Source organism: Dermacentor silvarum, chromosome 2 (genome assembly GCF_013339745.2).
Source record: "Dermacentor silvarum isolate Dsil-2018 chromosome 2, BIME_Dsil_1.4, whole genome shotgun sequence".
Taxonomy (NCBI): domain Eukaryota; kingdom Metazoa; phylum Arthropoda; class Arachnida; order Ixodida; family Ixodidae; genus Dermacentor; species Dermacentor silvarum.
In genome coordinates this window covers 137,176,747-137,203,787 of record NC_051155.1, presented here as the reverse complement: position 1 = coordinate 137,203,787, position 27,041 = coordinate 137,176,747, and the positions used below count along the sequence as shown (strand labels likewise).

The 27,041-nt window shown below is 45.8% G+C and overlaps 1 pseudogene; it reads right to left on the bottom strand.

Annotated features, from left to right (window-relative positions):
- The window catches only part of LOC119440419 (DNA (cytosine-5)-methyltransferase PliMCI-like), a 232,638-nt pseudogene that overhangs the window by 12,114 nt on the left and 193,483 nt on the right, over window positions 1–27,041 (bottom strand).

The window sequence follows — 27,041 nt, the reverse complement described above, 5'->3', positions numbered from 1 at the left end:
GAGAGCGAGCGCACGTGTGCATGCGTGCGAGCATGCGCGAGGCGGGCCTGCATCCTTCGACCCGGCGATCTTGCCGCCGCGGGCGTGACCTTTCCCCCTCCCTTCATTCAAACCTGATCCCGCCGCTTGCTGCAGCTGGCCTAGCCCGCCAAGCTGGCACTCTCCTTTTCCTGTTGATGTTGCCAAAGGAAAAAAAAAAAAACTCTTTTTTTTTTCAACACGCTGGCAGCGCACCTCTTTGGTTACTGCGCAAGTTTCTGCGCTTCACTTCACCAACATGACACTAGGTGACACTATACGACGCCATCGTGTCGCTCGCTCTTCGTTTCAGATGCCTCGCGCTTGTGCAAAAACGACACGCATCCAAGCATCTAGCACCTGGTGTGACATTTCAAGGATGAGTGCTTCGATGAAGAAACGCAAGATATTGACCTTGTCTGCAGTTTACTTTGAAGATAAGCCCGCGCGGGCGCACACTTTTTCCACATCGCAGATCGCTTTCAAGATATGGCGGCCGCCGCCGAAGTAAACGCCTCCCTTTCTCACCTCCCCCGCCGTGCCTATCCCCCCCCCCCCCCCCCTTCTCCTTCGCGCGCGCGAGACTGAGCCGGCTGACTCCTGGAAGCTTTCACTCGCACACATGTGCGGCGCGTGGCGACGATGTTGCCGTGTTTGGACTTTACACGGAACCTCAAAGCGACGTTCACGGTGACGGCACAAATGCGCTTTGCAATAAAATGTGCTTCTGCGCGGTTACTACTCCGACGGCTACAACGAATTCGCACCCCCTACCGGCAGCTTCTCCACGTTACCAGGGACTTATCTCGAAGGCCATGCTTTTGTGCGCGGCAATCGGCAACAGCTGTACGAGCAGGAAATACGTCATGGTGGCCATGTTGTAAGTTCACTATCGCTGGCGACTGTCGTCCGGGCGTCGCAACTCAAGAATCGAACGTCTGTGCACATGAGATTTTGCCGATTTTGTGCCTGTGCGTGTAGAACAAGAAAAATAGTACGCACTAACCGTTTGGTGGGCAATGAGCGACTACGGCTTAAGCGGTCAGCCAATGCATTGGGTTCAATGGGGGCTGGGTGGGGGAATCTTCGCGACCACGTTTAAACTGCAATTATGCATTAAGCGGGTACGTATTAACGAGGTTTGACTGTACTATCATTACTTCGTATAGCTGTCTGCTAATTTGCTGTTGCAATCGATGCTTCGCCTTTCGGGTGAAACTGGGACTTATTTTTGTTTATCGCAACTTTAGTGTATTGGGAGTAAATCTTGAGCGATAGTACATACGGTAAGCGTTTCTTTTTCGAATTTTCGTGCTGAACCTGCATATAACAAAATGCTCTTTATAACACAGTTTTTTGGGAATTTGGCAGTTTCGTTATATCCAGGTTTAACTGTACTTTTTAACATTCTGAGGAGATTTAGGATACAAGGCATGAGGTGTGAATGAAATGTTTCATTAATTTTGCTTGCGCACTGCAGTTCTGAATAAGTTTGAGGAATAATTCAGTCAGAAATTTAAGACTTTGAGTAAATTTGGCGGTTGAATAGTATAGCATGTACCTTACCTTGCATATACAACACAGATAAGCATATAGCATACATATACCTAAACATATACGGAACATCATGGCGGCGGCAAAAATTCACCTGGAGTGTCCATATAGGTAACTGCTTCCACAATAAAACGTAGCATGCCTCTGATTTCAGCAATAACACAAAGATGAAACTAGTGAACATTTCCATCACAGAATCGAAATTTAATTACTTAATCTCAGACAACACTTTATTGCTGTCTACCAAGAACCACATGTTCTCGTACGGTCCACATTGTGTTTTCGATTGTTACGCAGTCGTTTGATAAATGCAAAATATCAAACACAATATGAACCAATAAGAACGGGATGATGGTCCATGCCTAGATTAACGACTTCGCTAGTTTGCCCTGCAACACATGCAATTCTCTGGAATGCCAAGCATATGTGATGAGACTTGTTGCCACTAGCTTAACATGTAGAATAGCTGATCGTATGAATGCACTTTTGTAATCAGGCTGAAAGCTGCTCATTGTCACCAAGCTATGCGAGAACTCGTTCTATCGACTCCATCTTGCGATGGCAATGACAACGCTGGTTAGGCTGTCTCCGACGGTAGGCTGTTGCAAACACCGTGAGCACAATTTTGGTTTGCAGAGCCCAAGCAATTTTTGGACGAATTTCCCGAGAAAGAAAGGTGCACATTACAATCGTGTGAATGACTAATAATTTGTGAGCTACCATTTTTTATTTAAAAGGCTTCCTGGGCAGAACAAAAATAGGCGTTTTAGGCGGCAGATGCCGTGTGCTTGCTGTATTCATTGCATCCTAAGTGCTGCAAGATGGATGCGGCAGCTATTGTAGTCACCACTGCAGTCACCATTGGGATAGGACGTGTGCATGATGACCAGCTAAGTTTGAATCATCCAGCAAAGGTTAATTTCATGACTGAAATAATGATTCCATAGCAATGTACAAGAGTTGGCCGGTTCCTTCGGTTCGGGATCGAATTAACCGAAAAATCGAATTAACCGGAGTTGAATTAACAGAAGTCCGTTGCATTGTCAATTTAAGTGGCTGAAGGTTGCTTACTTTTAAGCTTATTATTTTTTTTCTGGGAAATTCCTATACACCTTTGTCGCATGATAACAAGAAAAGATAATAATTCTTGTCCACAGGTCATTAGTAGTGGCCAACAGAGAAAATTCTTAACAGGAACACTTTTCTCCTTTCCCACCTTGTCAGGGCTTGGAGAAGTGGTGACAGTCCCCATGCAGCTGTCCCAGCCAAGTCGTGCGTAGGGTTTATCCAGCTTGCCCTGTGCAGCCCCCTTGCCAGCCCTGTGCACCAGTGTCCAAGGAACCAATGTGCGCTTCTGTGTAGCTGGCAGCGGGTCACAATTGCCTCCTGCTGCACATGGGCACACACCTTGGATGCCCTTGTCATATGTCTTGACAGTCCTGCACCATTATAAGGTAATAAATACATTCAAACCCTGCCACGGTAGCTTAGTGGCTGACGATGCGCTGCCGAGCTTGAGCACGCGCTTCAATGCCTGCCGCGGCAGTCGCATTTTATATGCAAAAATGAAATGCAAAAACACTCGTGCTTAGATTTCGGTGCATGTTGACGAACCCCAAGTGGTCAAAATTAATCCCGAGTCTTCTACTGTGGTGTGCCTCATAATTATATCGTAGTTATTGCATAAGACATAGTTTGTAGCCGACGGAGGTGACACTCTTCTGATTTATTAAGACCCCTAGCGGGCCCCGGCAGTGTCTGCCTCTCAAGGCGCAGATGCTGTAGTATCTCTGAGTATGTTGTTAACGGAGAGGGGGAGACGAAGTCAGCAAAGGAGGACGTAGAAGGATCCCGGGGAAGAAAAGCTCGGGCTGAAGCATGTGCACGCTCGTTTCCCTCAACCCCCTCGTGACCTGGTACCCATATCAGCTGCTTAGGTGCAGCGCGAGTCTTAGCTTGACTACGAATTTTGCATGCCAGCGGCGTGATCCTACCACGCATATAGGTTCTATAAGCCGCCTGCGAATCTGTAATAATGTATTCTGACGCGGAGTGTGTCGCAGCTAGGGCTATCGCCACTTCCTCCACAGCCAAGGTTTCCCTGTCACGAACTGAAAGCCCGTCTACAACCTGCATTTGGTGCACCACTGAGATTGTCGATATCCCCTTTACAGGGCCCGCAGCGTCCACGAAGAAGGCTCCTTCTGTTCTGGAATAGCACTTGTTCTTCATCTTGCTCCTTGCCACTCTTCTGGCCTGATGATGCTCCGGGTGCACGTTTTTAGGAAGAGGAAGCGTGAGGAATTTGTTCCGCCACTCCCGAGGAATATCTTGTCGTCCAGCCACTTGTTGCGGAAAGCAGATGTTCAAATCCTCCAAGACCTTGCGGCCCGTCTTGGTTGTGGCTAATCGCATTACCTGGCTTGTAAGATGGGCGCTAATCAATTCATCAGCCGTATTGTGTACTCCAAGTTGTAGCAGACGCTCCGTAGATGTTTTTATGGGCAGACCGAGCGCCTTTTTATAAGCCGTTCGAATGATAACGTCCATGTGGTTTAGATCGCTTTTCCTTATCCGAAGGTACGGGGCCACGTACACTATTTGGCAGAGGATAAACGCCTGTGCCGAATAGTGTACGTGGCCCCGTACCATGTAAAATCCCAAAAGTTAATTTTTTTACTGCACCCAATCTGACATAGATAGACCAAATAAAACTGTGAGACATGGACAAGTAAGAAGATTAGTGAATGATGATGGATACTTAGCATGGTTCCAATGTTTTGATAGGTATCCTTGTCATTATCAGGTCTATCTGCCGACAGCAGTTGTCCTTAAAGGCAATTAGTTTCAGATGATAGTATAGATGTGGTCGCAATGTGACTAACCGTGGGTGTGAGTGAGATGCATTCTGTTGACACACACCCAAAAGAGCCATTCGGAACATCCTGCACCGCTTCGTTCTGACAGCCGATTCACACACATAGTGCTACAGTACTGTGCGGACAGTTTTCAAAATGTACAGGGGCACAGAGGAAGCACATAAAAAAAGTGAGGGCAGCTTGCACTAGTGGTGCAAGGCTGAAGAAACAGCATAGCTGGAGGTTGACCAAGGTTTACGAAGTTTTTCTAAGTTTTTGCTCGGGATCTTCCGCTCTTCGCTATCGCTGTGATGAAGATTCACCAGCAAGATATTCCGGGTTTGATCGCAGCTGTTGCAGCAATGCGACGGGCTTCCCGTCGAGCATCTTCTTCCTCGGGGGTTACGTACTTTTTCGGCTGACCCATGTTTTTAAGCGGCGCAAACGATGTGCTTGGCGCAGAGACACTCGGCAATGTGCCGCCGTCGTGGCGTCACGGAGCTTTATACATTTTTTTTTCTCTGCCTACACGGCTGTGGAAGCGTGGCGATATATGGGCAGCGGCGACGCAGCGTGGCGCAGCCAGACGCAGACATGCCAGGTGGTTGCTAGGTGGCGCATAGTGACGCCAGAGCTAGGCGCAGTGCAGCGCGGCTAGGAGAAGCGATGTGGAAGTCGGAGCGGTGACGTCACGACACCTGTGCGAAGCTCCGCGAAGCCAGGCGCAGCTGTGCCAAGCGGTTGCTAGGCAACACAGTGATGTCGTAGCTCAGCGGAGTTTCTGTGAACGATTTGTAGCCGATCCTCGAGCTTAAACAGCTACGCTGTTAAAAAATTACAAAATTTAAATTGTGTTGTTTTACGTCCCAAACCCACGATACGGTTATGAGGCACGCCGTAGTGGGGGACTCCAGATTAATTTTGACCACCTGAGGTTTTTTTACCGTACATGCAATGCACAGTACGCGAGCATTTTTGCATTTCACCCTCATCGAAATATAGCTACCACGGTGAAAGCACATCAATTCATGTGCTGGGAGTTTAATGAATGCATGGAACTTCACTAAGCTTTCCCATTCCACCACAGAAAGCACAAAACGTCACTGTGGGGCTAAGACTTTGGGAGTCTAAAGAAAAGTGGATCGTTATGCTGAAAATGTAAACTAGTGACAGCGACACTATGTTGCGTATTGTACACAGTAACAATAGCAGATGCACTAAATGCTCAAAGCTGTGCAGGAACAATACATTCATCACTGCTGGGCTAAAAAGCAGGTATTTGTGCATAGTTGAACCATCCAGAACTGGGCCTGAGCTTGAAAAGGCGAGAATTGGGTGTCCTAAACCTCATGCATCGACTGGGTCAGCTATGTGTTTACAGGTAAGCCACAAGTTGGTGCATAAAAATAGACATGATCATCTAATATGAGCAACTTTACTAGTACGGAGATCTGTGAGTGGAACACTGATGCAGGCATTGGTCAAGCAGTGCATATAAAAAGCTTCTGCCAACTCTTCAGTAACCTGCATCTGATTTCCAAACATAGGAATCAGGTCGCCAGAAAATTGACAGAAGCTTTTCACCAGAAGCATGTAATGGCCAACCATGGCTACAAGGCTACTGTACAGCAACCTGCTCCTACATGCTATCTTGCACAATTGCTGTTGCTGAAGTTTCTTCTGTGATTTTGGCCAGACTGATCAAGCATTTCTTTTTTGCTCTACACCCTAAGCCTACCTTTCTTGATTAAACCACATACTACAGGACTGAGTGAGTGAGTGAAATAACTGCTACAGGACTGACACTTTTTTTTCCTCTACTTCAAAGAGCGGAGGGCCTGAAAGTAAAAGCTCTAGAGATTTTCACAAGGCTTTCTAGTTCATGTATATTTTAGCTGCAAAGCACATTTCAAAGCACATGCTCAAAATAAAGAATGATGTCATGAAGTTTCTGGGAAAACTCGCTTATATGGCAATTAGGGGTGCCACAAATGCAGATGGGATATTACCAACTAGAGCACTGCACGGGCTCGGGCTTACCCGAAAGCCCGGGCCCGACCCGGCCCAAGGGCCGGGCCGGGCCGGGTAGAGCAGTTTTTTTTTTCACGGGCTCGGGCAGGGCTCGGGTTTTTTGACGCGGGCCCGGGCCGGGCTTGGGCTTTCTGGTGGTGTGCATGTAACGTGCAGCGAGTTATTCTCAAGCGTCTCAACTCTGAAAAACATGTATTTTTCGATTTCGGGCCGGGTTCGGGCCGGGCTCGGGCCTAAGGTAAAGGGGTGGTGGGCCGGGCCGGGCGGGTAACATAGATGATTCCCGGGCCCAGGCCAGGCCCGGGTCTCGCCATAAAAGTTTTGATCGGGCTCAGGCAGGCAGCCCAACGTAAAAACGGGCGCGGGCCGGGCCCAGGCTGAAAAAATCGGCCCGTGCAGTGCTCTATTACCAACAGCCTGCTGCTGGCACAATGCAATTGTGCACCCTCAAGGGTCTGCAAAAACTATTTGAGAGCCGCTGCCTTACAAAATACTGGTGTAGGTGCCGTCTGAGAGGCGCACTCTTGTATTGGGCAGGTCCCTCCAGTTGGCACCCGGAAAGAATGGAATGTGGTCCACTCGTGCTTGCATGAGGGTGACAAAGTCAGCAATTCAAAGTCTCGAACAGGGCCCTCCTTGCTGCTTCTGATCTGCAATGACATTGACACATCACTGCTGGATGAGATACAAATGCACAAACAGGTATCGAGTATTACTTAAACAGGAGAGTCAGCTTCAGTTGAGTGTTACATTTGCCTGCACTACTTTCAATGTTTCATTCACAATAAATCTACAGTGCATGTCATCTGTGGTGACGTCACTCAAGAATGCTGATTTCACTGCAGCAGAAGAGTGGTGCCATCTGTCACAACTACAATGGAAGGAGCCTCTGACCATAGCAATCACAAATGGCACCACTGGTTTGTTGCAGTGAAAACCCCAGAATGCACACAAACATAGTAATTAACTGAACCTACCGCGGAATGCTACCTTCTGTGTGCAATTTGAGCATGAATGAGCCATTGGTTTCACTGGAAGAGTCACGTATACCTGGTACTCCTACTCAGGTAACACTCAGTAGCTAATGCCCCTCCCCCAAGCTCTTAAACAAACTCTGTCATGACTGTATGGAATGCGGGAGTGGTGCGCTTCCGGGACCCTTCATGCCACCTATAGGAGCAAACCAGAAGGACATACAGTAAAAGCTCGATGATACGATCACGGCTAATACGAATTTCCGGCTGATACGAATTTTTCTGTGGTCCCGGCCGAGCCCCATTACTTTGCAACGTGCTAGAGAACGGTTGTTACGAATCGATTTTCAGCCTGTGTCGGTTGATACGAATAAACGCCGCCCCACCGACTGTCGCGAAAGAGAACAGCGCGCAGTCACGCGCTTTCTCTCCTCCTTTGGTGCGGAGGCGCGACGCCGGACAACGCGGACTCCGCGACTGGGCGCGAAGAGTTTGAAGCGGTGGCGCTTCAAGAAATAAATGCTTTTTACGTACATGTGCCTGAGTGAATTCACCTCTGATTCTTTAATTTAGCTACAGTCGAATCTCGTTAATTCGAACACGCTTATTTCGAACATACCGCGCACCGACAATGCTCTTAGCAGCGCGCCAAATAACGCGGCGGCGCCTCCGACCGGCATTGCTCCGACACCGCCGTAGAGCAAAAGCTCAGGAGAGACCCCTCAATGCCGCGCGCGATGGAACGGGGGAAAAAAAAAAAAAGAACCCGCGGCGGAAATTTCCCCCTCTCTCAAATTGCAAGGTCGCCGTTTCTGCATCGCGCCGGCTAGAGTATTCTGTGCCGACTAGAGTATTCTAGCACACACTAGTGCCGACGTCTCAGCCACACGGATAAAATGGCAGTGAACCCTTCTCCTCTATTTTCTAGTCACATGTTGACCTTGCACGCTGCGGCAGCAGCGCAGAGGGAAGCAGCGGCGGAGGCACAGTCGGGCCAATGAAACTGCCACGCCCGCAAACGCTCGCTTCCCGATAACGGCAGAAAATGAAACTTCAGGGGGCGGCTAAAATAAGCTGGCGCCAGCACGGCGGCGGGCGCGCACGGAGATGTGCGCACGGAGTCGAAGGTGAGAGAGCTACGAGGGAGTTGAGAGGGAGGGCGAGGGGAGCCACCGAAGCGGCGGAGTTGACGCGGCCAAATCCGCTTCCCTGGAGCGCCCTCCTCCCTCACCTTCGACGGTCTCCGCGCGCACCCGTGTGCCGGCGCCGCCCGCTCGCTCCCTGAAGCTTCGTTTTCTGTCGTTATCGGGAAGCGACCGTTAGCCGGCGTGGGCAGTTTCGTGGCCCGCGCTTGCTATGCGCTTGCGCGCCGCGATATTTCACGACTCGCACCGTTCGTGCATCATGCTATGGTGCACGAATACTTCAAAAATACGTCCTTTTAATTCGAACAAATTTTCGGGCCCCTTCGAGTTCGAATTATCGAGATTCGACAGTAGTTTTAATTGTGTTTCGATGATACGAATTTCGGCTAATACGAATATTTTTCGTGACCCCGTGAGATTCGTATCATCGAGCTTTTACTGTAGTTGCTTCTGAGCATGCGCTGCTGGATGGAAAGGGCTTCGCCACAAGCAATATTAACCATGCCCCTTATGTTGCTCTGCCTTTTTGATGATTCTGCTCAATGACAGGATGCACGTGCATGCGACTTTTAGAGCGCAGCTCTTAGGTGCCTGTTCCTGCATTTAGCATCGGCGTTGGCGTCCCTCGGCATAACCGAGCGAACGAGCGCAGCGAAGGATGAAAGAGCGAACACAGAGTGCAGTAGGGGATGAAAGATGGCAATAGCGAAGAGAGCACGAGGAGGTAAATCAAGGAGGTTTTGACGAAAGCGTGAGAAGAAAAGCATAGTGCCGAGCATGACATGTTCTGCACTGACGATCGCTACGAGATGATGCCAGAGTAGCGCGCATCATCTGTTCACCGATGATGCCGTCCATAAGGCATGCGGTGAGCACGTCTATCGATACCAAATATGGAAACAAAGCGCTGTATGAGTGGAGGTCTGTCTGTGATGGCTGTTGCTGTGAATTGCACCCACACATCACCCACGTGCTGCCTCTCGCAATCTCCCAATTAGCCAGGCAGTCGCGCCACACTTCGCTCCGTTTGCAACTTGCAGCTTGAAACAGATTGTCAGCACCAGCCAATATATTGTGAAATGAAAACACGTATAAAGGTGGGCTCAAATTTCGTATCAGGGAGTATCGTAATCGTCGGTGAATGTTTTTGCCGTGTGATGAGCAGTTGCGTTGTCATGCCAGGACGCAGGCCGATAAGGAACCGTTGCTGCCACCTGCACATATCCCAGCTCCCCCTGCCATGGGGCAAATTATTAAAAAATTGAAATTAAATTCTGGGGTTTTACGTACCAAAACAACGATAGGATAATGAGGCACGCCATAGCGAGGGACTCCTGATTAATTTTGACCCCCTGGTACCCCTGGGATTCTTTAACGTGCAACTAATGCACGACACACAGGCAAACTATCAGAAAAAGGGAGCTGCACAAAGTGCACGAATAGGACACCAAGTAGGAAAGCCCTGTCCGCCCCGCAGTGCATGCTCAGAAGCAACTACCATAAAATTCAGAGCATGCGTCCCCCCCCCCCCCCCCCGCCGCGCAAATAGAAATTACCAGCAAAGTGAGGGGGGGGGGGGGGAGTACATTATCCGTAACAGCACTAAAATTCAGGATGGCGACAACAAAATTTTCCGGCAAGAAAGAAAAAAAAACGTTGTGGGCTTAACATGAACTTTATTAAGCCACAGATTTGTTAGTGCTGTTTATCACTCTCAAAACCATCGAAAGAAATGCAGAAATGGCACATCGACACTGCACTGGTACAGTAATTTCCCTGAACACACCTTTCCTGGAACGACGTGGAAATTTGAAATTAGCAGTAAAGTTTGAGGGGGACTCTTGCATGGGTGGGGGCACTTGCTCAGAATTTTACGGTAGTGTTGTTCCGACTTCCTCCGATAGGTGGCCCTAAGGGTCTCAAAGAGCGCTGCTCCCATACTCTAGAAATCCATGATGGTGGCTGTACTCTATAGAAACCTTTAAAGAGGACAACATTTTCCTGCATCAAACATGAAGCTTAATTTCTCACGTGTGGACTCGCATTGCAGAGCTGTAATACATTGGCCAATGTGCCTGCTCATGTGTCCAGCACATGAGTACTGCCCCTCAAGCCTACAGTAGTGAACAAAAAGATATAGTAGTTTGCATATGGCTCTGGTGTGCTAAACTGTTCAGAATGTTGGAGCTGCGTTACGCCAGACTGCTAGCATAGGGCAATGGTCTCTTGAACACATACTGCCATCATACTTTGTTTGCACCACATATTCCACCAATTGCGTACATAATTTGCACATTCCAAAAATGTATCACAAGGAAACTGTAAGATCAACCAGTAGTGAAAATATGTGCGCGCTAGTGAGAAAAATCTTTATGATGGGTGGGGAGGCTAGCCGAGCAACAGCTTTGGCATGCTACTACAGGTTTAATATATAACAATATATCAAAGTTCGAGAGAAAAGAAATAATGCACACCCATCTATTCGCACAAAAACTCACACACAGGAAGCAGTGAGCACCCTGAAATGAGCAAAGTGTAAAGTTGAGCTCTATGGCACTGTCAATAACCAAAATGTTATCCATCTCTCTTCTTTTGGCTCCGCCACAGAGATTGCTAACATTTTGTTTATTGACGAAATATTCAGAGTCCATTTTGGTAAACTAAAACTAAAAGAACAGCTAGAGAACGAGCAAGATAATCATCATACAGTACTTAGCGACGAAAAAGGATTTATAAGAGTTTGCACAACAGTAGCTCTGTTAGTAACAATGTCCAATGCATGGTGATTAGTGACAAGGGCCTCTCCTTTCTTGATTTCTTCAAGTACATGACTGTACAAATGAAGATATGCCTATCACTTGTACCATTAAGAAGGTTAGAAGCAGCCAGTCATGTAATGAAGTCAAACAAGAGCCTACACTTAATCGATGATCCAAAGTGCTGTTAATAAATTTAAAATTTCACATCTGAGCTTCGACAGTTGAAATTTTTACAAACACGAGTACATCCTTCTTTGGTTATAGTGTAACACTGTCAAAGCCACAGATCACCACCATGTGCCAGTGACCAACAGGGCTCAATTTGGAAATTATACACATGTATGGCTGGCAGCAGATCACAAGAAGTAGCATTTCTGCCAATGGTCAGTTGCCTAACAACCATATTTAGCAAGTATCCGAGCCTATCCAAAAAAGTTTCCTCCTTGCAGTAATCAAAGGACCACAACAAATGCCCTCAAGAGCACCACATTCAAAACAACACGGAACGCACAGTGAGGATGTGTTTTTTGTCCTGTTCTCAATACAGAACCTAACCAATCGGTTCGTGTCAACACCTTATATGAGAGCTTGTTATAGCAACTTGTAAATCCTATTTTCAATTGAATATATGCAACGCCTTCGATGGAAGTGCCAGACTGAAGAAAAATAGCATGATAGCTCATTCCACTGATAAGGCAATATGCAGCAAAATTACTTTTTTTTTTAGTTAAACTTGTCGTTTTAAGACTGCAAAATCATGTGGTAGTTTTTCTGAAGGCCCCTACAAGTATGAAAAACTAATTGGCAAGTCCGAACATTTCGCTTAGTGTGGAATGCGCCTATTCAGTGTGTTTTTTTTTAGAAACCCTGGCGTGTCCCATGAACTTGAGATAGCAAGTTCAGACTTGCACGCCCCCAAGCATGCAAATCATACACATAAAAATTGTTGAAAACAGCAGCAATTTCAATGCTTTCAGCTTCCATATCTGAAACTGTGCCTTCAAGATCCTCTATGTTATACCACTAGTCCTTGCGTTCATACCCTCTTTCAATCCATTCATTACAATTGTGTAAAGAGGACTGTGGTATCTTGAAGCTGAAAGGTGAGAAAACTTCTCTGTTGTGTACACTGTACAGCAAGCTCATGAACAAACATAATCAATATAATTTGGTTAAGTGAACAAGCTGATTCCTCCCAAGTTTTTGAAAGGCTCTTTTAGCAAAAGTTTTAAAAAGCATCTACAGTGCTCACTCTTAGTTTGCTTATTTACATAAGCTGCTTTCTCCTGGCATAAGGCATGTGCGCGTTCAGCAGTTGAATCCTTTTGTATCTAAGCAACCTTACAGACCATTTTAGATAGAGTTTCATCCGTACCTGAGTCTAGAACAATGAACTGTTATGATGGTGTCTTTTTCTTGCGCTTTGTCCTTGTCACGGTAATTCTGGCTAGGTCAGGGCTTTTAGCTGTAGTGGCACGATAGCTTGCAATGCCAGCAATCAGTCATGTTTCGACCAAATGGACACCACCAAAAGCACATTTACAATTTGGCACAACATGCACTCCGGCGGCATTGGTACCTTACCTCAGAAGAAACCTTGAGTTCTATAGTCAGGTGCACATGTGTGGCCATCTCGACCTCTGTTCTTCTGTGCATGCCAAAATTCTTGACGTTGACAAAGAACATGCATTACCTCACGCTGACTTGAGTAGCCTGCATTACCCAAAATGCATGCGTCATTCGCTACTGCTGCTACCTCGCCAATTCGAACAAGTTTCGAATTATTTAGATTCAAACATTGCGATGCATTTGCATGTTTTAGATCAGGAAACATGAACAGCCAAACACAGTATGCCACCAGCCAAATCTGAATTAAAAGAGAAGCAATCAGTGCGACAAACCATTTCCTGGTGGTGCGTGACAGGCTTGCAAGTGCCAGTCATAGGCGTTCCCAGCTCCAAGGTAGCCAGGTCCGAGATTGCATCATACAAGGTGATTGTTCGCAGTGGCGCATGCCTTGACCATTTTGTCCCTAGATGAAACTGTGGGCACAAAGAAGAGTTTTGGCAAATTCAGGGCTCTTGCAGCAACACCAGCAAAATATGGCGTGCAGTTCTACTTGCACAAGACACTGCTGGGTCGGACATTCAGATACAGCTACAAGCAAAATTATGCAGATGAACTTACAATTTTTAATACACATTCAACAAGTCTAGGTGTTCAAATCATATTTATTGAGAACGTAATATTCAGTAATTTTGAATACTATATTACAACAGGGTTTCATTATTGTGTACCTGCTTTTAAGACGTAGTTACAGTTCAAATATAGCTAAGATGAATTCCAAAATCAGCTGTTTTAGACCCTAAAGCATCGAGTGACCTCATAAAGCAAAGCTTTCTTTGTCGACTAGATTCAGAGGAATGTCTCAGCACAAACCCCTTAAAAAATGCGAGAAAACAGTGGCGTTTCAAAGTTTGAAAGAAGCAAAGCACTTCCAGATGTGGAGGAGATGCGTGGTTGGGGACGAGAGAGACATTGCATTAGGCTCGGGGAGGGAGAGGGTGTGAGGGGGGACATGCAAAGGATGGCATTACATTTAGTTCAGCTTACACCCCTGTGTATAATTCCAGGCTACAACAACGCAACAGACAAGATGATGCCTCTGTTCGTCACTGGGGAAATTAAAGTCAATCTTCACAAACCCGAAAGCATGTGGATCCTTGATTTGATGAAGGACACCTACAGCCTAAAGCTGATATCTCCTCTCAACACACCGCCAAACCAGTTTGCTACCACATCTTCCAGTAGGGGTGCATCAGCTCAGTCTTTAATGGTGAGTTGGATGCCATAAACATATACAAGTCTCGTATCACTGGCCATTATGACCTTTCTGCCGGTATTCCTGCATGCACCTCCATAGTAGGAAGCTAAGGAGGAATCTATACAAGTATGTGCAATGGTTCAACGTCCTTGTATCGCCCTCGTCGCTGTGTCTGCGCCTTTGAGCATGCACCCTCTAAAGTGATCCCTAGAAACCCCACTTACAGTGTATGTACTATTTGTGTAAGTGATTCAGTAACAAGGACTGTAAAAAGGACAAGGCTTATATATCTGGCAACACCACTTGCACATTCCAAGACATCACATTGTGAAAAAAATGAAAAAGATAGAAACATTGGCTTTTAACTCGCAGTTTCTGCGTTTTAGTCAATGTCATGCAACTGTTTTAAGGGATGCTGCGTGCGACCTTCACAGTGACCTTACGTGACCTCTGGAAAAACTATACACCTAAAAATAGCCTGAAAGCCTTGCTTCATTTAGATGCCAACATTGAGGTTGGTCTGCATAATTTTTTAAATCATAGCGGCTCATCCTGCACCTACCAATTGATGCAAGTCATGTTCACATTTCTATGTGTATAAGCTGAATACACTGTTGCAACTTGCAGCGCGGCTGACATTGCATTGTTTGTCAATGTGCTTGAACAAAAATTTTCATAGTAAAGTCAAGAAATGTCACATGATCACTGAAAAAACAAAAGTTACCAACAAAATGCCATTAATTTTGAAGTGTTTATTCAAGGCAAACAAACCTCTTGCTTTTTAATGATTGATGACTGTTCATGAGACTTAAATGAAGACTTCGGCTCAGGAAACCTGGGCAAAACTTGGCCTGGTGCAGCTGCCAGAACAATGACTCTGCAAGCAGAAGAATGCAAGTTGCCAAATGAGTAATTCTACCAAAAAATGAAGCCACCCAGGTGTACAACTGCATAACAGCACATATAGTAACATAACAGCACTCTTTGTACAGAATAAACAAGCTCTATGTATATGCAGCCTTGTGTGGCCCACCACTAGCCTGGTAGTAGTCGTAGTGGTGGCTGTGTTTTCAAATGGACATTGACTGTGACATTCTTTGACACAACTCTTTAATATAACCAATCAAATAACAGCACATCTCCAGCTCAAATGTGCACATGCATCGCACTGGGTACTCTGTCCGCCTCACTGGCAGCAGAAATTATGGCTATGTTGAATTAAATTACTTAAGTATGTCCCACAGAATGATTTTCAACATAGGAGAAATCATGTCATACAAAGTAGACCAAGCCAGTCGGAAAACAAGCACCAGCAATGGCAAATAAGTGTACACGTTATACAGTTAAACCTGCTTATAACGAACCTCCATATAACAAATTCCTGGATATAACGAAGTTTTTGTATTCCCCGCCGTGACTCCATAGAAGCACATGTATTTGAAACCTCTACGTAACGAAGTGGCAGCGGGAGACCCCCTCGATATAACGAATTTTCCCCGCCGACAACCTAGAGATTTCGCCCCAAATTTTGTCATTTTTGCGCGAGCAGCAACCGGAAGCACCTTCTTCGCCGCGACGGAATGCGAAGCGGCGGTGTCGCGCTTGGCGAGCTCGAATTCACGGCGCGAGAGCGAGCCCACGTGTGCATGTGTGCGAGCGTGGGCGAGGCAGGCCTGCATCCCTCGACCCGGCAATCTTGCCGCCGCGGGCGTGACCTTTCCCCTTCCCTTCATTCAAACCTGAACCCGCCGCTTGCTGCAGCTGACCCAGCCCGCCAAACCGGCACTCTCCTTTTCCTGTTGATGTTGCTGAAGAAAAAAAAAAAACTTTTTTTTTTCTCAACGCGCTGGCTGCGTCGCTCTCTGGTTACTGCGCAAGTCTCTGCGCTTCACTTCACTAACTTGACACTGTGCTACGACGCCATCGTGTCGCTCGCTCTTCGTTTCAGACGCCTCGCACTTGTGCAAAAATGACACGCATCCAAGCATCCAGTACCTGGTGTGACATTTCAAGGATGAGTGCTTCGACGAAGAAACGCAAGATATTGACCTTGTCTGCAGTTTACTTTGAAGATAAGCCCGCGCGGGCACACACTTTTTCCACATCGCAGATCGCTTTCAAGATAAGGCGGCCGCCGCCGAAGTAAACGCCTCGCTTTCTCACCTCCCCCGCCGTGCCTAGCGCCCCCCCCCCCCCCCTTCTCCTTCGCGCGCGCGAGACTGAGTCGGCTGACCCCCGCAAGCTTTCACTCGCACACACAGCGTACGGCGCACGGCGACGATGTTGCCGTGTTTGGACTCTACACGGAACCTCAAAGCGACGTCCACGGTGACGGCACAAATGCGCTTTGCAATAAAATGTGCTTCTGCGCGGTTACTACTCCGAAGGAGACAGCGAATTCGCACCCCCTACCGGCAGCTTCTCCGCGTTACCGGGAACTTATCTCGAAGGCCATGCTTTTGTGCGCGGCAATCGGCAGAAAATACGTCATGGTGGCCATGTTGTAAGTTCACTATTGCTGGCGACTGTCGTCCGGGCGTCGCAACTTGAGAATCGAACGTCCGCGTGCATGAGATTTTGCCGATTTTGTGTCGGTGCGTGTAGAACAAGAAAAATAGTACGCACTAACTGTTTGGTGGGCAATGAGCGACTACGGCTTAAGCGGTCAGCCAATACATTGGGTTCAATGGGGGCTGGGTGGGGGAATCTTCGCAACTAGGTTTAAACTGCAATTATGCATTAAGCGGGTACGTATTAACGAGGTTTGACTGTACGATCATTACTTCGTATAGCTGTCCGCTAATTTGCTGTCGCAATCGATGCTTCGCCTTTCGGGTGAAACTGGGACTTTTTTTTGTTCATCGCAACTTTAGTGTATTGGGAGTAAATCTTGAGCGATAGTACATACGGTAAGCGTTTCTTTTTCCAATTTTCGTGCCGAACCTGCATATAACGAAATCCTCTTTATAACAAAGTTTTTCGGGAATTTGTCAATTTCGTTATATCCAGGTTTAACTGTACAGTCAACTTCTGTTAATTTGACCCTTACGAGACAGATGAAAGTGATCAAATTATCCAGTGGGGTGAATTAAACAAGATGCAGAAAAATGCCAAAACACACCACTGATCGGGCAGTATATGCCCGATTCTAACAAGCCTGCTTACAGAAGGCACCACTGCGTACAATATGGTGGAGCACTGCATAAAACAGCCTACAACCTTTCCATGAACTAGATAAACTGTTAGTCACTAGAAGTCAATTAAATTACATAACAATTTGTCCATGAATTTAAAAAGGAAAATCATCACCTTAGCACAGCGCAAGTGCAGAAACACCTTGTCGTGATGTGAAACATAATGGTCATTGAATTTGTGTAGTGCCAGAAAAACTGCAAAGAAGGCAAGGTAAAGAAAGTGCGAACCTGCGCCTGCTTTGGGGCAAACCATAGTTGCCAGCCTGAAGCGAGGCAAAGGTGCACTGGTAGCCCATCCGCAGCAAGCACTCCAGAGTCAGCGGCAACATCCGACCATCATGGCCTTTGAGGAAGCCCTTCACGTTTTCCAAGAGGAACAGCTGTGGCCGGTAGTAGTCGCAGCAACTCAGGTACGATGACACCAGCGAGTTCTGCAATACAATGAGGTGTCTCATAAGTAGTAGAAAGACAGCAATCCCCTTGTTTTCTGTGCTACATGTTCCCTGTACTGCCACCACTGGATGGTGCTGCTGGATGGTATCTGTCATAATAGTGGCAAAAACTTCCTTTCTTTTATTTCGTGAAGTTTGCCCTGCAGCATGGGTATTTATTTTGTGGGAACACACGTGGTTGATGATCTCCCACATACTTATTTCCTCGTCGGTCGAGCACAAACGAAATCACCGAACACTGCTGGCCCACTCGTTCCTCGTTCGAGCTCTGGCTCGAGCGCGCGGTGCGCAGAGCTGCATGCCTTGGCACCACTTCATTGTCGTCGGTTAAACGCCGATGGCTCGCCATAATTTAAATAAAAGCACAAAGGCCTTTCTTATGCAAAAATTGTAGTACTTTGGCTTAGTGAACTTATCGTCCATAAACCAACACCTATAACTATCTGTCTGATCCAATAGCAGCTTGGCAGCTCTTAATATACTTTCTTCTAGGAATGGCCTCGCATATCACAGCTACAAAAAGCCACAAAAGCACTGCTGCGATTTTTTAAAGCTACCGGGTTGAGTGATCGTCTGTGATATAGAGCAGAAAATTGTTACTATACGTCGACGTTAACCTCCCTGCCTTTCATTTATCCTTCTCTCCCTTATTCTAGTATTCTAGAATAGAAGACGTGACTTTTTGGTGCTAATGTTACAATGCATCAGCATAATATGCCTAGCCTCTATGAAAATCCTGAGGTTGTATGTATTTCACAAAAATTATTTAGCAACATAAAAGATAACCTAGAGAGAGCTGGGAATAAACCAGGGACTCTGGGTTCCTGAGTCCAGCATTGCAATAACTACATTACGGCCATGCTTTTGAGAGAAAATACAAAAATGTGTGTTATCATCTGGTCATTCCAGACACTGTTTTCAGTTAGCCATGTTTAAAATTATCTCACCTTGAAATTTAAATACATCTGCAATACATATTGCTAATTGCACAAAACAATGGGTTAGCACAGGTTCAGCATCCCTCTGCGCAATAAAGGAACAGCAAACACAAAGAAGTCATTCCACAACAAGAAATGATGCAAAGAATGAGAAGTATGAATTGTAAAGATCAAACTATTAACAACAATTGACAAAAAGCTTGTGCGCTAATGTTTGCAGATTAATAGTACTTGTTTGAAAGGAATTGTTTATAATATGAATGTGACATGTACATGATGTAAGACTTGTTATTTATTTGCACGTACAAATGACACCCAGTCACTTTAGTGTTCCCCAGGTAGATGCTTTCCAGCTGTTCGATGTTATGTCCTTTGGCAATGCAAGTACTGAAGGAAATGGACACGTTCAGCGCTGCTGAAAGGTGGCAGTGAAGAGGGGACAAGCTCAAGGAGATTAACCAAGCAACAATGGCACCAGTTACAAGCCTAAACCTTGCCACATACATGGCACTCAGTGTGAATGATACTTTTCACAGATGAGAAGCTGAAGGCTTTTTTGACAATTACTGAATCTCAGCGTCAGGCAAAGCCTTTCATGAGAGGTTTGTCAACGTGAGTCGGCTGCATCGAAGTTTGGTCTGGCAATGCCAAAATGGCTTGTACAGATGCACTTCTACCGAGCAGTACAAATCACATGCCACCGTGGTGTTGGTCCCATCAGCTATTATAACCACAATTGGTGACAATGAGCATGCAGTTTCATTGGCAGTACAGATGGGCTTATTACAAAAAATAAAGAAAAAAACAAATTCCATTTACATGAAATTGATAGATAAACAAGAATTACACATTACTCCACAGAGTGTAACATAAGTTTTATGGCCAATGTCGTTCAAAGAGATCATTTACCTCTTCCTTTTTTAATGACTTCATCAAAGAATCAACACAGTTCATTAACACTGCCTTTAAGCATGAAATGCACTCCTCTGCCAGGCACACTCGCAGCTTCACTGGAACATGGCATGCAATTCTTTAGGATCACACAAGTCCGTCGGGTTTTTATCTTATGTGTTATTTATTTCATATTTAACTAAGCACGGTCCATGTATGAGCACAATACTCCGATACTGCCACAAATGTCATTTTTACCAGGATATCAATCCGGAAAAAAATTTATAAAGAATACCAGCCCAGTTAAGTTTTGGGTTCAGTATAATGCTATTTCGTTTTGATACAATTTCTGGTTGGATAAATAAAAAATAATACGATTCCTGAACCAGTTTGCAACACTGAACTGGTTCATGAACCAGTTCGCTGTGGTACGCTTTGTCCTCCCCCTCGGTAAAACGTTGCACAGAACTAATGACTCATCTGCATGTGCAAGTTGTGCCAAGAGGAGGCAGAGATGGACTTCCAGGCATGTCGGATAGAGTAACCCATGTTTCAAAGACAAAATCTGCTTTGTTGACTTTCTACGAGTTTGGCGTAACTAGAATCTGGCTATCTTTAACCATTTCCAGAAAGAACTGTTGGTCAAAAGACTTGCAGATGTTGTATAAACATAAAATGGCATCGTACCTCTCTTTGCCGAGAACACGTAGCAATAGTCAGCAAACTGAGGCTAGAATAAAAATGAGTATAATTACCTGTAGAGACTTGTAGAACATGTAATATCTTAGTGCTAGCCCTGTCTGCCGAGTACGTGCTAACTTAACGCGTGCATGTGGGGTATCGCGGATGTTCCAGCACGCTCCATTCTTTTAGTGTGTACATTGAGTTTCGTGTTTTTGAAGACACGGTCTTTGCTACCTTCACACAGGTTTGGTGTATCTGGGATTCGGCTATCTTGCAACCATTTCGAGAGAAAGGGAAAGTGTCAACCAAGTGTGACGCTAAAGAAGACAAGGTCGACGTAATTGCATGTGAAATATGATACGAATAAGATACGAAATGAGTGAATAATAACCATGAAAAAGAGACAGAATAAAGAGGTATAATCAGCATTTAATCATCGAATCATTCGAACCACCATGTACACTGACCTCGTCTTCTTTAGTGTCAACATTTGGTTGACTTACTATTTTTTTTTTACATCAGCATCAAGTACAGAAATTTAATGTTATATACCTACTGCAGATATATGTGCAAATGAAGCCAGGCATTTCAAGGCAGTGGCATTGCTAGAGTGTGCAGCAGGAAGTGCGGCACCTTGACACATAAATCTCCACATTCACTTTTTCTTGCAGTTTCATTTGTCCTTCATACAGAGTATGTACGAGGTGTAAAAGTCAAATGGCTTATGAGATGTATGAATGCGTAGAATTAGGTATTTGTAAATGTAAAAAGTCAGAGATAAATAAATTATCATGAGTTTTTTTCTTCTTAAATAATAGACTGCAATTCAGTGATGTAGCCAAGCAGACATTAAAGTAGCTTTGTCATTACCCCACCCAAAAATTAAAAGAGAATAATACGAACTTAATATATAGCACATGCAGACAAATGACAAATGTTGAAGGCAAATTATGTAAGCAAAAGTCAAACATACAAGAGAGCACCTTATTTCCTTTATAACTCCTATATCCAAAAAGTAAATAATAAGCATACTGTATAATACCTGGCGGAGAGCTACAAGTACCAACCCCCAAAAAAATAAAGTTTATATGAAAGGATCAAAAGAAGTAAAAAAAATAGAAGAAGGAACCATTGAAGATAATACAACCTTAGCCCATTAACAAAGATGACAAGCAACAAATATTGAAGAAAAATTATGTACGCAAACTAGCCTCAAACATACAAGGAAACATTTTCTATGCATTATGTCCAAAAAGCAACTAATGATCATGCTGCGATTTACCTGGTGCAAAGCTGAAAGTACCTTAAAGAAGAAAGAAATCTTATACTGAACTGTAGCGAAAAAACAAAAGAAAAGTTGCAGTGGCTTAGCTCGGCTATGCCAGGATATACGTAGCGTTAGCAAAGGTTCAGCTGATTATTCTTAGCTTTCCTGGTTGTCTAGATTGTCAAGGATTAGCTTGAGAGCAGCATTTGCGCTCTCCTTCTCCAGTGGCTACACCACACTGGCAAACGCCAGTCAGAAGCGCAGCGGCTCCAGCGCAGTGTCAGACGGCGACTGCACAGCGAGCACGCGCCGGCGCCAGTGCGTCTACGACGTCACTCCTCTGGAATGCGCAGACCGACGGCGGTGAGTCGCGCGCGGCGGCGGCGGAGTGCGCGAGAGGTGCCGGCTCCGGTGGCTCCGGTGCGCAAGCCGTGTGACATCACTGATCCTTGCGCATGCGCAGCACGGCTCTTGATGTGCCGCGCGAAATCGGGCTTGGCTAGGCCAGTGTAGCTAACGCTACAAAAAACAGACTGAACACTAAGAAAAGGAGGACATTCAGACGATCGCTACACTTGCAACTGAATTTTTATTAGGAAATCGGGAGCTTAAATAAAATCCAGCAGCATATGCACGCACACAATAAAACATGAAAGATGTCACTTTCAGCAAAAAAAAAGAAAGGAAAAGAAACAAAAAAGAACATTGACGGAAATCTAAATGAAGTCATTTGCAATCAATATACCTGGCTGAAATTTCGTATGACTTCGTTTGGTGCTGGAATTCTGTTCTTTTTGTGAAGGTGATGTTGTTTATGTTCTGCTGCATGTGCGCAGACACTCCTGTTTTTTATTCAAGCTAACAATTTCCTAATAAAAATTCATTTGCAAGTGTAGCGACCACCTGTGTCTCGCTCTTCTCTTGTGCTCAGTGTTTTTTTGCGCTACAGTTCAAAATGATAAACCTATACCAGATCACCCAGTCTTCTGTATTGCTAAAGAATTAAATTTTAAAGAATATAAAGAAGTAGAAAAAAAAATTCGCCAGGAACACTTAAGACAGCATACATGTGGGAATGCAAAAGCATCATAATCCCTTTGGTGAAATGTTTGCGATTGATGTTTTCGACATGCATTAAAGTAATTTCTGCTGATTCGGTGTCTGTGTTTGTGAATACGTTGGCCACTGACCAGCTCATTTTATACACTCATGCCGTGGCGTCGAGAGCCTATCACAGTAGACACAGCACCAATGAAATCCGAAGAGCATGTGACACGCTGGAGGCAGTGCACTCATTTTATACACTCATGACGTGGCGCCACGCCCTTCCCATTGGCTGCACCGTGATGTACCCAATGACGCATGCACTAGGCACACCTTTAGTCAGCCAAAACCGTGGAGCTGCCGTGGCGTCAGGAAAGCGTGCTTGTCTCGTACCCCGGAGGCCCGCGTTCGATTGCTACCCCGACTGGAACGTATCAAATTTTCTTTTCAAAGCCATTAACTTACTTTGCTTACAGGAATCACCCTGACAATTTTGACATCAATCCGAGCATTTTGACATGTTTTTACTTTTTGTGCCATCAACCATTTTTGGTACCATCGCTCTGTCATGCCACCGCCACCGGATTTTCGAGTGAGGGGGTATATATTGTTTTCGCATTAAAAAGAAGAGATAGAAAATGTTACAGTTCACCCGCTCAGCATTGAAAAATTTTTTTGCGGATGTTCTGCGACATACACACCAAAGCGTCTCATAAGCAAAGCCAGGGCAGGTATACTGTAGTGATGCCTTTCGCCTGATTCTAGCCATCGTTTATTATCTAATGCTCACAGCTGACGACCCCACTGATAATGCGGGCAAGAGCGATGCTCGGACCAGACCACTTACAAAGCATGATGAGGAATAGCACTGAAATAGAATCGTTACAGTATCCCAACCCAGATGCCGCCTAAATATTAGGGGGGGGGGGGGGGGGAGGAAAAAGCCTCAATAGTATGGTGCTCCTTTTTAACAAAGATACATGTGAGCCCTGTGAAAAGTTGAGAGCATGTCACTGTTCTGGTGATCGAACTGGCCAATGAGAATTTCAAAGTTCTGGTTGCTAAGCAACAGAAGTGCCACTCATGATACAATATGTCACAAGCATAGATGTGTAGTGATGGTTAAGTTGCTACAGGCTGGGTTTAACATGGCAGACTTGCCAGCAACTGTTTCATCTAAGCGCCTCTTTCCATGTGCACCACTTTCAATGTTCTGGCATCGACATTTACTGTCAGTTGTGCTGAACATCAGCATTAACTGCATCCGTATAACAACTACAGTTCCGACGCTCAGTCCAAAAGTGTCTCTGCCAAGGCTGTTGTAATTACCGGAGTATAACAATGGTAAAGGCTTGGGTAAAGTTGGAATTACCAGCTTATACCCAGTGTCTGTCCCCATCTAGCATTCAACACAATTTGCGAGTCATGACAACCTGCTAGCGGGGCATGCCGACTAAAATACAGTAAAAGCTCGTTAATTCGGATTTCACGGGACCGAAAAAAATGTCCGAATTAACCGAATGTCGAATTATCGAGGGTATCAAAACAGTAAACAAATGCTTACTACGTCAACACGCTCTTATTTGCAGTATGAATCAGCAAATTCTGTTTCTATTTTGCATAAACGCAATGCGGAAGCTGCAATTCTCGTCATCTCGCGACTGATTAGAGCTCGCAGCGGTGAAGCTTTCGCGACTTCCTTCACATCGCGGCCGCGGCGCGCGTCTTCATCTGAGACGCGCTTTTCACTAGCGCCCGCACATCCCGTTTATTTTTTCGTCAATGTCGCCGGGTCGCCGCCCATCGCGATGTAGACGGTGCGCCTCTTCCTCTTCACAACCGCAATCTCTCTTTCTTCATCCTCGACAGCTTTGCACTGAGTAAAAACGAAACTATTGCTTACCGCAACCGGGGCCGCTGTCAACGTGATCATGCACGGCGACCTTGCGGTTCTGAAGGCGCGCGGCCGACGCACGCAGAGTCAAACCGAAACTAGCGTTGGCTGCAACTGCGGACGAAACCGCTGTCGATATCGACGCGATCATGCATGGCGACTACCGAGTTATGAAGGCACGCGGCCGACGTGCGTACCGAGTCAAAACGAAACTACTGTTTGCCACAACCGCAGCGGACGGAATCACGGCCGCTATCAAGACGATCATGGATGGTGACTACGCAGTCATGAAGGCACGCAGCCAACGCGGTGCTATGTGCGGCGGTAAACGCAAGCTAGGCACGAATAGGAACAAATAGGCACGAAGCCTTCCGGCGTTGTTGTCATTCCAGTACGATTTTTAGTGATGACTACATTGATCCGAACTCCGTCGCTTCGTTTCGGTGGACGCTAACGTTGTTTAGGTGCGGTCCATTCATATTTCGGAGGGTGGCGTGACTTAGAGCTATGGGCGTGGACCATTCGTGTTCGGAGGGGCGGAAGGGCAACGGGACAGAGGCGCGCGAGGCTGGCGATGCGGAGCAAGGATGGAAAACAACGCGCGGCGACGTGGAATGGCTCAAATTTCTTTTTTTTTTTCTTTTCAAGGAGTTTGTATTCCATTCCCTGATGGCACGGACACTGAGTGAAAACGAAACTTTTTGCCGCAACCGCTGCGGATGAAACTGCGGCCGCTATCAATGCGATCACGGATGACGACTACGCAGTTTTGAAGGCACGCGGCCAACGCGGTGCTATGCGCGCCGGCAAACGCAAGAATAAAAGCTTAAAAGGCTCAAATAGGCACGAAGCGTTCTGGCGTTGCTGTCATTCCCGTACGATTTCCACTGATGGCTATGGCGATGCGAACTCCGTCGCTTCGTTTCGGTGGACGCTAACGCCGTTATGGTAGAGTACACTCTAGTTATGGCTCGTTTGCGTCGCACATTTGCGGCGCTCCGCACTTGCCGAGCACCGAGAGTTGTCCGAATTAACCGATGTGCGGCCAAATACGAGAGTTTCATTGCATAAAATAATGCAAACGCCTGCCGGGACCAAAGGACGTGTCCGAATTAACCAATTTTCCGAATTAACGAGGGTCGAATTAACGAGCTTTTACTGTAAAGTTATTTCAGAGTACGATGAATTTGTTCCCAACCCATGTTGCCGCATATGCTTAAAATTTTTATTTATTTTTCTTTTATTTTCAGTTCGAGCTCAGAGACAGTTCAAGAATATATGTTATGTTTCAGTTCCAACCGAAATTCCTATTCAGGTACAATTTTCAGGTCAGGTTCAGTTCGACACTGAATTTTACAACTGACAAATCCGATTAAAGTGAACCTGCACTAATCGTGTCATCCCATGTTTTACTAAATGAAGCTTGACATACCTTGAGTAAAGACCTCTCTGTATGCCGGAAACGGTTGAGCTGACTGAAGCCCTGACATGGAGGCCCTCCGCAGAGCAGTTGCACATCTCCCTTCTGTGGCAGTTGTTGCCCATTTGCATTGGTCCTCTTTCCCTGCATAAGAATAGTACCAATCTACTACAAAAAAAAAAAAAGACTATTTCGCCTTATCGCATAGCTCACACAACTTTTTCCCTAGAGCGACTTGCACCCCTTTGGCTTTTCTTTGTTCTGACTATTGTTCCTTTCATCTAGTGTTAAGATTCCTCCACGAGCAGGACAGTGCAGATGTACCGTATTTATTCGAATATAAGGCGAGGTTTTGTCCCAGAATTTTCAGCCTCGAAGTCACCCCCCGCCTTATAGGCGAATTTTGCCTTACAGTGTGGCTTTACTGCAGCGTGCACTGCGGCGCCGTGAAGCCTCACTCTAAGGATACATTCGCACTGCCGGACTGCAGTCCAAACTTGGCATTGTGAACATACCAGTGCACTTGACACTTTCAGTTTATGCATCTGCATTACGAATTCAACACCCCCAGGGTGTTTTATTTTCATAGAAGACTGCACCAGGGTTAGGCAATAAAGTTGCATTTTTGAACCACCAGAACATGTATTTTCTACTCAGGAAACAGAAACAAACACTGCTCTGCTGATGCTTTGACTCACAGTCTTATAATAATACCTTCTTCATGTCTTAAGGATCAATCAAGCACTGACTCGGCAAATTTCAGCCACACTCAGCCACTGGCATGCTTCAGAGCACATCCATGAGATTGTAAGCACAAAAAGGGCATGCCTAAGTTGCTTTCCATTTGGCACAGCAGATGACAGTGAGTTCCATATTCTGCTCAATGATCAGTGTTTTGCACGACTCGCAAGCATTTTCGCATGAAAGGATGCTTGCAAAAGACAAATTCAATGTCAGGTGATGCTTTTCTTTTACTTGTCACAAAGGCTACAACCACTCCCTGCATAAATATATCTGAACCAGGAATTTCACGATAAAGCTAATTTTATTCTTTGCCTATAAATGTAACTTGAAATTAAGGTCTGCAGTCCAAA